General features: G+C 41.4%; 1 protein-coding gene and 1 pseudogene across 2 annotated transcripts in view; both read left to right on the top strand.

The window, feature by feature from the left end:
* KCNH1 (potassium voltage-gated channel subfamily H member 1) overlaps positions 1–12,529 on the top strand; it is a 451,621-nt gene that overhangs the window by 267,919 nt on the left and 171,173 nt on the right. The window lies entirely within an intron of this gene.
* LOC111531097 lies at positions 2,353–5,441 on the top strand (annotated as a pseudogene).

Raw genomic sequence — 12,529 nt, 5'->3', positions numbered from 1 at the left:
TGATTGTTGTTGTCCCAGTGCCTCAGTCCCTCCATAGGCGTAGGATTTGGACACTAAAGCTGCAGCCCAAGCCCTTAAGGTTACCATCCATTGAGTGTTTACTGTGTGCAGTGGCAGCTGACACGTTTTGCTTGCAATTAGTCCTCACAGCACAGGAAGCTATCTTCCTTCTCCTTTCTTTTCTCACTTCCCCACTTGTTTTGCTGAGTTGAGAGGAACTTGATGACAATCTTTTACTACCAACTCTGTTCTTGAAGGAGCATGGTAGGGGGACCTGGAGCTGCATAGTGGACCTCAGCCCTGCAATGCCTTAGTCTCCCCTAAGCTGCTTCTCATTCCGCACATCCTCACTGCCATGGCATTGCTACCATGCTGAGGGGGTAGAGACGGCATTCTGGGGTCACACCTGGCTCAATAGTGGAGACAGCTGCTCTGCTGTCAGGCTGAGGAAAGCCTGCCCCAGCACCATCCACTCCATGCCATAGACATGTGAGAGCTGGGCTCAGTTAGTATCAGAGGGGATCCAGCCAAACCCTCTGCATGTTTCTTGTAAATTACCCTTAGCAGTGGACCCATGAGGTTCTCTGGAATGTGCTATTCCATCCTGCACTGATCCAGTTGGCACCTGCCATGGCACCTCTAGTTAGCAAGTTTTCTAATTGCCCTCTCCTGAGAAGGGTGCATGTGCTTGTATGATCAGGAGCCCCAGAAACTACCACTTGGGGCCTTTCTACATGACAGGGGACAGGTCAGGGTTGACAGAGTTCAAAAGTACTTCACTTGGAGCACCTAATGCTCTGGAACAGAGGGTGAACAAGTTAAGCGTAGAGACCTGCATCAAGAAGGAAGGACACAGTTCTGGCTGCAGCCTTTCATGAGGGAACACTGGCAAGGCACAGCTCCTGTGGGCCTCAGCACCTGACTTTCCCTGCTTTCCTAATAAGAGCTGTGAAGAGGAGGGTTGAGGAATAAAATGTAATGCCAGTAATGGAGGTACCATTCAGATTTCACACATAGACATGGAAACATTACTTAAAATCTGTCATCTGTAACTTAACTGGAAATGGCATTTACTATTATCAAGGGGGAAAGTGGTTTTGACTAAGCTGGTCACCAGCTCAGAAACCTCTGGTGACTACATGTTGCCCAAAGTACTGATGCTAGAGTTTTATATGGTGTTGAGTGTACTTCAGCCATCTTCCCAGATTGCAGCCTGCTAGTAATCCTGTACTCAAGAGCTAATAATGTGATTTTGGATAAGGCCTTTTCTGGGTCTGCACTTTGTCTTTTGTAAAATGAAGAGCCTAACTTAGATGGTCTTGAGGTTTTCAGAGCTAAAAGTAATCTTAGATTCTATCCTCCTTCACCCCCTAGTGCCCAACACTCTGCTGGGTAACAAGCATGTGCTTGATGGGTGCATTGATAGGCTCACCAGGAAAAGCAGACCAAGCCTTTCTGCTCCTTATCATCCCTAAACTTAAAATTTCTCCTTTTGGAAGCTCTTCATGGATTCAAGGAAGTTCTCTTAGCCATTCCTTTTTTTCATAGGGGATAAGTGATGCTCCTTTCTTCCTGAACCTTCTTCTTCTAACACAAGTCATCAAAGCCTAACTTGACATGCATGCCCTGAAGTACCTTCTCTTACCTTCTAGGACAGGGCAAATCACAGTTAGTATTTGGTTTTCCTGCCATACAGTTCACTGGCTTCAGGGAATCTGTGGGGAAGAAGGGGACACTCCTATTGGTTTGTACATTTTTGAGATTCAGCCAAACAATAGTGAGCTAAGACTTCCTTAAGCTGAGATAAGGGCCTTTGCTCCATTTCCTGAACATTTCTCTAATGTTGCCCTTTCCACAAGAGCAGGAACTGGGTATTATTTCTATTTGTACGTCCAGCATCTAGCACAGTAACTCTTAAGTGGATGCTCACAAATACTTACTTTGAGCAAAGCAAAAAGGAATTGTTTTTCATTCCTGCCTCTAACTGTTGAAAATATTGGCCACGCATGGTGACTCAGGCTTGTAAATCCAGCACTTTGGAAGGCTGAGGGAGGATGATTGCTTGAGACCAGGAGTTCGAGACAAGCCTGGGCAACTTAGTGAGACCCTATCTCTGCAACAACACAAAATCAGCTTGGCATGGTAGCATGAGCCTGCAGTCCCAGCTACTTGGGAGGCTGAGGTGGGAGGATCACTTGAGCCCAGGAGTTCAAAGTTGCAGCAAGTTAAGATTGCACCACTGCCCTTTTGCGCCAGTTGCTGCTGCAGCATGCTGGTCCATGTGTGCAGTGAGTAGCACTATTCCTGGCCCAGTAGCACCCAAGCCCCAGGTTTGACTGCATCTGTGCTGCAATGGACCCCAACACCATTATCGAGGCCCTGCAGGGCACCGTGGACCCAGCCCTGTGAGAGACCTTGGAGCACCAGCTCAGTGAAACACACAAGTCTCTGAATTTTGTCTCACCGCTGCTCCAGATTACTGTTGGAACAACTGGATTTACCTGTGAGACAGGCAGGTGTTATCTATTTGAAAAATATAACACAGTATTGGCCTGGTCGAGAAACCGCACAAGGGTATATATCCCCTTATACTATTCCAGAAGAAGACTGCCATTGTATTTGAGAAAATATTGTAGAAGCCATTATTATCCATTCTCCTGAGCTCATCAGGGTACAGGTTACTACGTGCATTCATCACATCATCAAACATGATTATCCAAGCTGCTGGACAGCCATTGTGGACAAAATTGGCTTTTATCTTCAGTACGATAACAGTGCTTGCTGGCTAGGAATTCTTCTTTGCCTTTATCAGCTTGGAAAAATTATGAGTATAAAAAACTAGAGGAGTGGAGTCCATTAGTAGCAGCAATGCAGCATTTTCTGCCAGTTCTGAAGGATCATTTTATCCAGCTTCTTTCTGACCAGTCTGATCAGTCTGTCATCATCCAGAAACAAATATTCAAGATCTTCTATGCTCTTATTCAGCATATAGTACCACTGGAACTGACAAACCAACAGAAGCTGACAGAATGGATAGAAATTTTGAAGACTGAAACACTTCGAATTGAAGAAGACGATCGACCTGAGTTACCATAGTGAAAATGCAAGAAGTGGGCCTTACATATTTTAGCAAGACTTTTTGAAAGATATGGAAGCCCTGGTAATGTTTCCTAGGAGTATAGTGAGTTGGCTGAAGTATTTCTGAAGGCATTTGTTGTTGGTGTCCAGCAAGTTTTATTAAAGGTGTTATAACAATACAAGGAGAAGCAATATATCGTTCCTCAAGTTTTACAACTGACATTAAATTCTATTAATCAAGGAGTTTCTCATGCTCTCACCTGGAAGAATCTGAAACCCCATATACAAGGCATTATCCAAGATGTTATTTTTCCATTGATGTGTTATACAGATGCTGATGAGGAACTTTGGGAAGAAGACCCTTACGAATATATACGCATGAAGTTTGATGTGTTTGAAGATTTCATTTCTTTTACCACTGCTGCCCAGAAGCTTTTGTTTACAGCCCGTAGTAAGAGGAAACAGGTACTTCAAAAGACTATGGGATTTTGTTACCAGATTCTTACAGAACCAAATGCTGACCTTTGAAAAACAGATGGAGCCCTGCATATGATTGGGTCTTGAGCTGAAATACTTCTGAAGAAGAGGATCTATAAAGATCAGATGGAATACATGTTGCAGAATCATGTATTCTTTCTCTTCAGCAGTGAACTAGGCTACATGAGAGCAAGGGCTTGCTGGATGCTTCACTAGTTTTGTGAAATAAAGTTCAAAAGTGATCAGAACCTTCAGACAGCTTTAGAGCTAACAAGAAGATGTCTGATTGATGATAGAGACATGCCTGTGGAAGTGGAAGCTGCCATTGTCTTTCAAGTATTGATCAGCAATCAAGAAAAATTTAAAGAATATATCACACCATTCATCAGACCTGTAATGCAGGCTCTTCTTCATATTATAAGAGAAACAGAAAATGATGACCTTACCAATGTAATTCGGAAAATGATCTGTGAAAATAGCGAAGAAGTTACTCTTATTGCAGTAGAAATGACACAACAGTTGGCAATGACATTTAGCCAAGTAATCCAGATGGGGCCTGATAAAGAAGGTAGTGATGACAAAGCAGTTACTGCTGTGGGAATTCTGAATACAGCTGACACACTTCTTAGTTGTAGTTGAAGATCATAAAGAGATAACCCAACAGCTTGAGGGAATCTGCTTACAGGTCATTGGTACTGTTTTGCAACAGCATGTCTCAGAATCTTATGAGGAGATATTCTCTTTAGTGTGTAGCCTGACATGTCAACAAGTGTCTCCACAAATGTGGCAGCTACTACCCCTTGTATTTGAAGTCTTTCAGCAAGATGGCTTTGATTACTTTACAGATATGATGCCGCTCCTTTGTAATTATGTAACAGTTCTTAGCAAGACACTTCTGTCTGATACCAAGTATCTTGAAATGATATACAGTATGTGCAAAAAGGTTCTTACAGGAGTTGCAGGAGAAGATGCAGAGTGTCAAGTGGCAAAATTGTTAGAGGTCATCATTTCTGCAGTGCAAAGGGCGTGACACTGACCAGTGCATTCCCTTATTCGTGCAAACAGCCTTAGAAAGACTGACGAGAGGTTAAGACAAGTGAACTTTGAACTATATGTCTGCAAGTTGCAATTGCAACTTTGCATTATAATGCATACCTATTACTCAATACCTTAGAAAATCTTCACTTCCCTAATAATGTTGAGCCAGTTACAAATAATTTTATTAGACAGTGGCTTAATGATGTTGACTGTTTCTTGAGGCTTCGTGACAGAAATATGTGTGGTCTCAGTCTCTGTGCTCTTATTGATATGGAACAGACACCCCAAGGTTTGAATCAGGTTTCTGGACAGATTTTGCCAGCTTTTATCCTTTTATTCAATGGATTGAAAAGAGCATATGCCTGCCATGCTCTTTTGTCCAAGAATGACAGTGATGATGATGAAGCTGAAGATGATGATGAAACCGAGGAACTGGGGAGTGATGAAGATGATATTGATAAAGATGGGAAAGAATATTTGGAGATTCTGACTAAGCAGGCAGGTGAAGATGGAGATGATGAAAATTGGGAAGAAGATGATGCTGAAGAGACTGCTCGGGAAGGCTATTCCACAGTCACTGATGAGGAAGATAACCCTGTTGTTGAATATCAGATATTTAAAGCTATCTTTCAGACTATTCAAAATCATAATCCTGTGTGGTATCAGTCTCTGACTCATGGTCTTAATGAAGAACAAAGACAATAGTTACAGACGTAGCAACTCTGGCCGATCAAAGAAGAGCAGACCATGAATCCAAAATGATTGAGACACACAGAGGATACAAATTCAGTGCTCCAGTTGTGCCAGATTCTTTCAATTTTGGAGGCCCAGCACCAGGGATGAATTGATTTATCTCTCTTTCCTACTGTGTGATTGTAGTGAAGAGCTTGTGTTCCTCCTAGTAGTGGTTCCAGAACCGGTTCACGTTATCTATTCTAAACTAATGATCAATAGATGGACAGAAAAAAAATCACAGCAATAATCCCGGGAGATAGGAGCTGACCATGCAACCTGGCACTAGAAAAGAAACCGGCGGGATTTTGGGGGTGGGGAGGATTGGAGGTACCTTAGGGGATGTATTTTCTTTATTTTTTGAAGAAAGTAAGATCCTGACTCTGAAGCTTCAAAGTGACGCTGTGGAAATCTGACACAAGAGGGGATGTCATGAAGGCAACTTTTCTTTTTCTAAGGAAAAAATAGGCATGGGCTACTTAAAATGTCTCATTTACAGTATAAAACTCAAAGGTAGATGTAATTTTTAAACCTGCGAGAATTTGTCCAATTTCTGTCTCTTCCTCACCATTGGGTATCTATTCTTTATATGTAAATAAGATAAGGTAATTTGATAGCCTTATTCAATCTTCATCATTTTTATTCATCGTTGTTCCTATGTAGATTATTGGACATTTATTGTAGCACTACATAACTGATTATAAAACTCTATAAATGAGTTAGCACTTTCATATTGAAACAAGCCTGCTAGCCTATGTATAGAACAGCAAAAAGTTTGCTGTTTATAAAAAGATGTAATGGGGTGGGGGGGCAAGGGTAATTTCAAGTTATTGATTTAAAAATGAACTAGCAATTTTATACCTGGTGACTTTGTGGTCCACTCACTTCTGATAGGGACTTGAATTCAGTATGTAAAAATGGGTTGGTGGTATTTCACTGCTGCTAAAAATGACAGCTCCCTCTGTGTCCTGTTTTTCTTAAAGCTGTCAGTGTATAAGTAGGTATTTAAATACCAGACTTTACTGTAAACAATAAGAAAGGTGGTATCTAGAGCATGTTAATTGGATATGAAGTTCTACTGTTAAAGAGTTGATCTAAGAGTATAGCTAAACATCTATATGTACAATCTATTAAAAGAACTTAATTCAGCTATTATGTCTTGATTTGATTGCAGTTTTAAAACAACATAACAATTTATAACAATTATAACAATTTTTTCCTCATTGGCCTGTTTTTAATCCTGTACCTAGAAAGAGTACAAAATGCACACTTCAAAAATTGATATTTAACACTTACCCACTCCCCGTTCCCCATCTCCTCTACCCCTCTTGTTGATTGTGGTATCTGATCTTAACTAGATAGGCTGAAGGCATGTGGTTCCCTCCAAAAACACTACTGATACCACTGCAAAAACAAGCCAGCAAAAAGAGAGTGGAGAGAGGTTGGCTTGCTTCCCTTTCTTCCTAACTGCATGTTGAAAAATAAGCCTTTATTGATCTTAAACATCTGTCAGATGAGTCATCATTGGGTTATTTTTATATACATGTATACACAAAATATTTCAAATTGAAAGCAACATCTTAATGGATTCAAAACTATCACAAGCTGTTGTTTAAAACAGATGAGAAAATTTATAACTGTAAAAACAAATGTACATACTGATGTTTAAAATGCATAATTAAGAAAAAAAAAGATTGCAACACTGCACTTTGTCTCAGCCATGTGGACAAATCACCCATTTGGGCACATTTTCACCCTGACTTCTTTCTGTTCAAGCCTTTACAGTAACCACCAGACAGTCCCCCCTCACCGCCACCCCCATGTGAAAGCTTCTGTTGTTGCCTGGGAAACAGAATAAGACCTGTCTCAAAAGGAAAAGAAAATTCAAAGGTCCGGCCTTACGCATAAACAAAATAGACATCTGTCCCCATGACTCATGTTGTGAGTTTTAGAGTGCCTATAAGGCCTCGGGCTCCCATATTTATTATCTGCTTCTGTAGGATCAAGCTCCCAGATATTTGAAATTCCTTTAACAAGGGTAAAGTCTTCATTATATAAAGCACTAAATGTGTGGTTGCTGCTGTGAACAGTAACCTGTTGACCTGTATGTGCTCTAAGCCAGTGCTTCTCAGATTTTAATGTGCATACAGATCACCTGAGGGCTTGTTAACATGCAGATTCTAACACAGTAGGCGTGGGGTAGGCTTATGGCTTTGTATTTCTCACAAGCACCCAGGAAGGCTCTAAGCTAGAGCATCTCAACTGAGAGTGCATCCAACTTATCCATGATGCTATTAAAATGTTTAGATTCAAGACCTCCATTATAGGCCTACTAAATGAGCACCTCCAGAGTAAACACCAGGCATGAGTATATATATGTATATACATAAATATATTCTTCATACATTTATATATATAAAAATAAATATATTCTTGATACATTTATATATATATAAAATAAATATATTCTCGATACATATATAGTGGGTTTAATGCTCATTTGAAGGGCAAAGAGCAACTGATGTTTAAGTTTTTTCCAGGGGCTGTTTCTGGCTCTTTTGATATCATGTGAGTGGGGATTATTCCAGGCGGGCTTTGGTTTGGGAGTGCTACATGAAACATCCCTCCCTGCAAATTTCTCTAGTATCTCTAACATACCTCCTCTACCGGTGATTCCAATGTGCTCCTCTGTGTAAGAACCATTACCAAGATTAGTTTATCTTGATGGGAAGTTCTAGCCCGAGGGTAGGGGTGGTGGGGTACTGTCCGGTGGTCACTGTAAAGGCTTGAACAGAGACGAGTTAGAATTCTGGGATATAAATGTGCCTAAATGGGTGCTTTGTGCACATGGCAGAGACAGAGCTGGAGAATGAACAAGAAGAGGTTGGACAAATGTCCTTGCCTTCATTTGTGTTTTTTAGCTTTAATGTTTCATCTTGATCAACTTTCTCATCACCTCACCCTTCAGGTAAGCTGCCCTAGAAATCAGTGGGAGAAGCAGTTTTGGAGTGGGGGTTAGGGAGGAGCAGCAGAAATCTACCCTTAATGCTCATTTGAAGGACAAAGAGCAACTGATGTTTAAGATTTTCCAGGGGCTGTTTCTGGCTCTTGTGACATCATGTGAGTGGGGATTATTCCAGGCAAACTCTGGTTTGGGAGTGCTACATGAAACATCCCTTCCAGCAAATTTCTCTAAAGAGTGGTTGGTACTTATCTTACGAATGAGTTCAGTGAAAACTGTGGTCTCTAGCTAAATATGGAAAACTGAGTTTTTAGATGGCAGCTACCCAAAGGGTTTGTAACTCTTTTTCTATAACAAGCTCAGTTGAGAACTTGAGATTTTCTAAGGAGGAACATTTGAAAGGGTCTTGGTGATGGAGGCAAAGTAACATGTACAGCAAGAGGCAGAGATGACTCCAGAATGCCTGCATCATTGCTTGGAGCAGGAGACCACCTGCTAGATTAAGATTAAGATTAAGAATATTAAGATTAAGAATAAGCTAATTGCCTACTTTTTTAAAGCTTGTGAATTATTATTTGCAAATAAATGAGCCACCCAGGTACAGCTCAAGTACTTGCAGGTGGAATGAATCACTGCAGGGAGAAAGTACTAAGGGGAAAAGTGGGTTATATTAATAGCAATGTCCAGCCCCCTTGACTATGTGTGAAGCCATCACAGCACTCCCAGCTGAGTCGTGACACTCTGCTGTAGAAAGGCAGCAGGTGAATGGGGAGGGCAGGTGACCCCAAATAACACATGAGCCTACTGAGACGGCTTCGCTCTCCATGGTGCTAGCAGAGCAACTTTGCACTCTCTAGCTAAGTCTATATTCTGGATACACTTACCTGCTCTATATTTTATGTTTAGTTCCAGGCCTAAAGAAGGAGAATATGGTCAAGGCCACATCCTAAAAATCAACAGACATCTGCAGCCTGGACTTATGTTTTCTCCCCAGGTGGTCCCTGTAGCCATGGCCACAATGCCTACACCTTTGATGGAGCTATTGGCCACCAGAGTGGGTGGAATATTATTTGGGAACAGGGGAAATCAACTTTGCTTAGAAGCTTACAGTCAATAGTAAGGGATTTAAGAAAGGCTGGGGTCATGTCTCTTGTCTTTTAAATTCTTTGCTTAGAAAATTGTGTGAGAGAGTATCTTAATCCCCCTTCTGCAGTATCCCCCTCTCTGATTGTGGTTTCTTCTTCTGGCTGTCAATGAGTGTTTTTGCCTGTAACTGGTGATGTCTCTGGCCTGGGGTATGTTTACTTGTTCTAAAGTGGATAAAACTTTAGCTGATGCTCTTGGGAGGAGGAAACTTCTAGAACTTTCTCACATTCATGCCAGTACCCTCCTTCATCACTAAACATTTGTATGCAGGGGATATCAGGTTAAAATGAATAAAAAGAAATTGCAAAGGATAGGCTAAGAGGTGAGCCCCAGACACTTATCATCAGCTAAACATCTATTGTCTGAATTATTACTTCCCAGCCCAGGGGCTGTCATGATGCTCAAGCCAGAGCTAAGGTCAATTGTCTGGTTTTCTGTATCTATACATGTATGAGATCTCCATGGTGCTAGCAGAACATTTGCGTTCTCTGGCTAAATCTGTGTTCTTGATACACTTACCTGCTCCGTTTTATGTTTAGTTCTCAGCCTGTAAGAGGAGAATATGGTCAAGACCACATCCTAAAAATCGACAGACACCTGGAATCTAGACTTCTCCTTTCTCCTCAGGTGGTCACTATAACCATGGCCACAATGTCCACACCATTGATGGGCCAGCCCCAGGTGGATGATGCCCCTGGTTGTAACTGGCCGACAGCTACCACTTTCCAGCCTGGTCTCCAGACTTTCAGATGTAAGTTCTGCCACATTTCTTAATCTGCTCTTCAGAGATGCTCCCAAAGCTGCCATGGGTAAAAGTTGGCTCTGTAGATCCAGGTTTTGGGAGCCTGTGCCTTTGGTTGTAGATTTTCCAGGTACCTTTCTCTATTTTCTTATTTTTGACCATACTGGAATTAGGCTTTGATTATTCATACCTTTTCTTGGGCTAGCTGAATTAATCTGAAGCAATTTGGTCTCTGAGTCCCAGTTTCCTCATTTATACGTTGAGGGGATAACCCTTCTATTTTTGTTATTCTGTGAAATGAGATATAAACTTTCTCATTATAACTTGATAATATATTGAGATTGGGAGGAGGAATACATGATTGTATAAAACAAGATTTGTGGATTTTAAGTTAATAGGTAAATTCCAAATATAAAGACTCCTTTTCTCTAAATTGATCATTTGCTGAATTTTTCCTGCTTAACATTGCATTATAAATATTAGGGGAAGAATGTTTCTGGAATAACATGATTTTTGGCCCTCTTTTATTTTATTTATGTGATAAAACTCATTGAGATAAACACATTATGCCAGTAGATAAGACTTTGGTTTCTTTTTTTTGGCTTAGATAAATGCTTTTACTGCTAGGGGTATTAAAATGTCACCTGATTTGGAGTCATCAGTCTCCTAGAAGAAGAATTGAAAATGCTTAACAAATAATTCACAAGAGGCAGAAGATAACTGGGCTGACTTGAACCAGGACGGTTTGGGTCTGTAGGCAGAATTTAGACAAAGGTATTGATCAGGAAGACAGGACTAACAATGGATCCATTTGACAAGAAAGATGCAAACCAGGGACCTGGCAAGACCTGATAAATCTTCCAAGGATTGTGTTTCTTTGACTGTGGGCTAGGGGCAGTTGTGGCTTTTGAAGCTCCTAAAGGTAAATGCTTCTCTGGTTAGTTGCACCCAGTCAGGCTGGGCCTGGGCTCTGTAGAGTGCCCTTGTCCCTGGGGAGGAATGCACTTGCCCACCAGGAGCCCTGGGTCCTCCTGTAGGAGGACCTAAATCCCTCCTCCCTGGGGGATTTGAGGTCCATTGCAGAGGTTCTGGCACTGTTGAGTCAGCAGGGTTGGCCTCTCATGACAAGCTCTAGCTCTCTCTGTTTATCATCTGCCTCAGTGGCCAAGCCTCTGGGGAGCAGTCCTGGCTGCAAGGACTTTGCTGCATCTCAAACTTGTGCCACCTTCCAAACCTGGCTTTCTGTTATTTTGTGCCTACTATGCTCCATACTATGGGTAAGGGGCTTTAGATGTGATCCCTTTTAAGCCACAGAGACCCTGTCAGGTATCTGTTATCTCTGCTTGACAGAAAAAGAAACTGAGACTCAAAAACAAACAAAAGTTTACATGGCCAGTAAGTGGTAGAGCTGGGGGTTGAATCCAGCTCTGTCTCACTCCAAATCTCTTGCACTTTTTTACCATAGCTGCCAAACATTATCTTGGAAAAATGAACATTTTAGTGATTTTTCAGTGGAGCTTTTCAGTGGCCTTGTATTCATGCTTGGTTTCCACTGGAAAAGCTAGCACATGATGGAAATGTTGGAACTAGGGAAAGAATAGAAGACAGGGGCCCCAAAAGAGGACATACCACTCAGATAAGATGTGATGCAAAAACCCATCTTTTGAGCATGAACAGATGGCATAGTGGTGCCTAGAATTTCCACATTGCCTTTGGCTGTATGGGTCTTTTTAATGGGATATCTAAGAAATTCTAACATCTTTTCTTGATTAGTAAAGCTAGTATTTGTTCATGAAAGAAAGTGAACCATGAAATGATTTTAACCTGTAACCTACATAATGTTTGTAGCTTTAGAAGCACTTACTGTTTCCCTTGGGCCAAGCATGTTTGCCTAAATATTATTTAAATAGTGCCTCCTTGTCTTTGGTGGATGAGGTAGGGACTCTAAGGGTGAAATTCTCATTCCACAGGGGTTTTGTTTATTTTGTGGTTCACAAAGGACAAGGGGCTCTTTAAAATTTTTTTCCTCAGCAATCTGGGGACTAGAATCATTAAAATAGCAGGGTTCCTAGAAGTCATTTAGGTTATAAATTAAAATTTATTCTCCTGGTCAAAGAAAACCTTTGCATGCAGCCCATGTTGATTGAGGGCCTATTATGTGCTAGGCACAGCACTGCAGCTTTGCAGGACTTAGTTACTTTGCTTGCTTGCTCCCTCTCCAGCCTTCTCTCACACCACCTTTTCTTGCTTCCCAAGCTCCCAGCTCCAAACACTTGAACTTCTTTGAACTTTTGAACATGCTAAGCCCCTCCTTCCCTCTGGGCCTTTGTCTATGATGTTCCTTCAGCCTAGAA

The sequence above is a fragment of the Piliocolobus tephrosceles genome, chromosome 1 (assembly GCF_002776525.5).
Source record: "Piliocolobus tephrosceles isolate RC106 chromosome 1, ASM277652v3, whole genome shotgun sequence".
In the NCBI taxonomy this organism is placed as follows: Eukaryota; Metazoa; Chordata; class Mammalia; order Primates; family Cercopithecidae; genus Piliocolobus; species Piliocolobus tephrosceles.
This window is presented reverse-complemented; position numbering and strand designations above follow the sequence as displayed.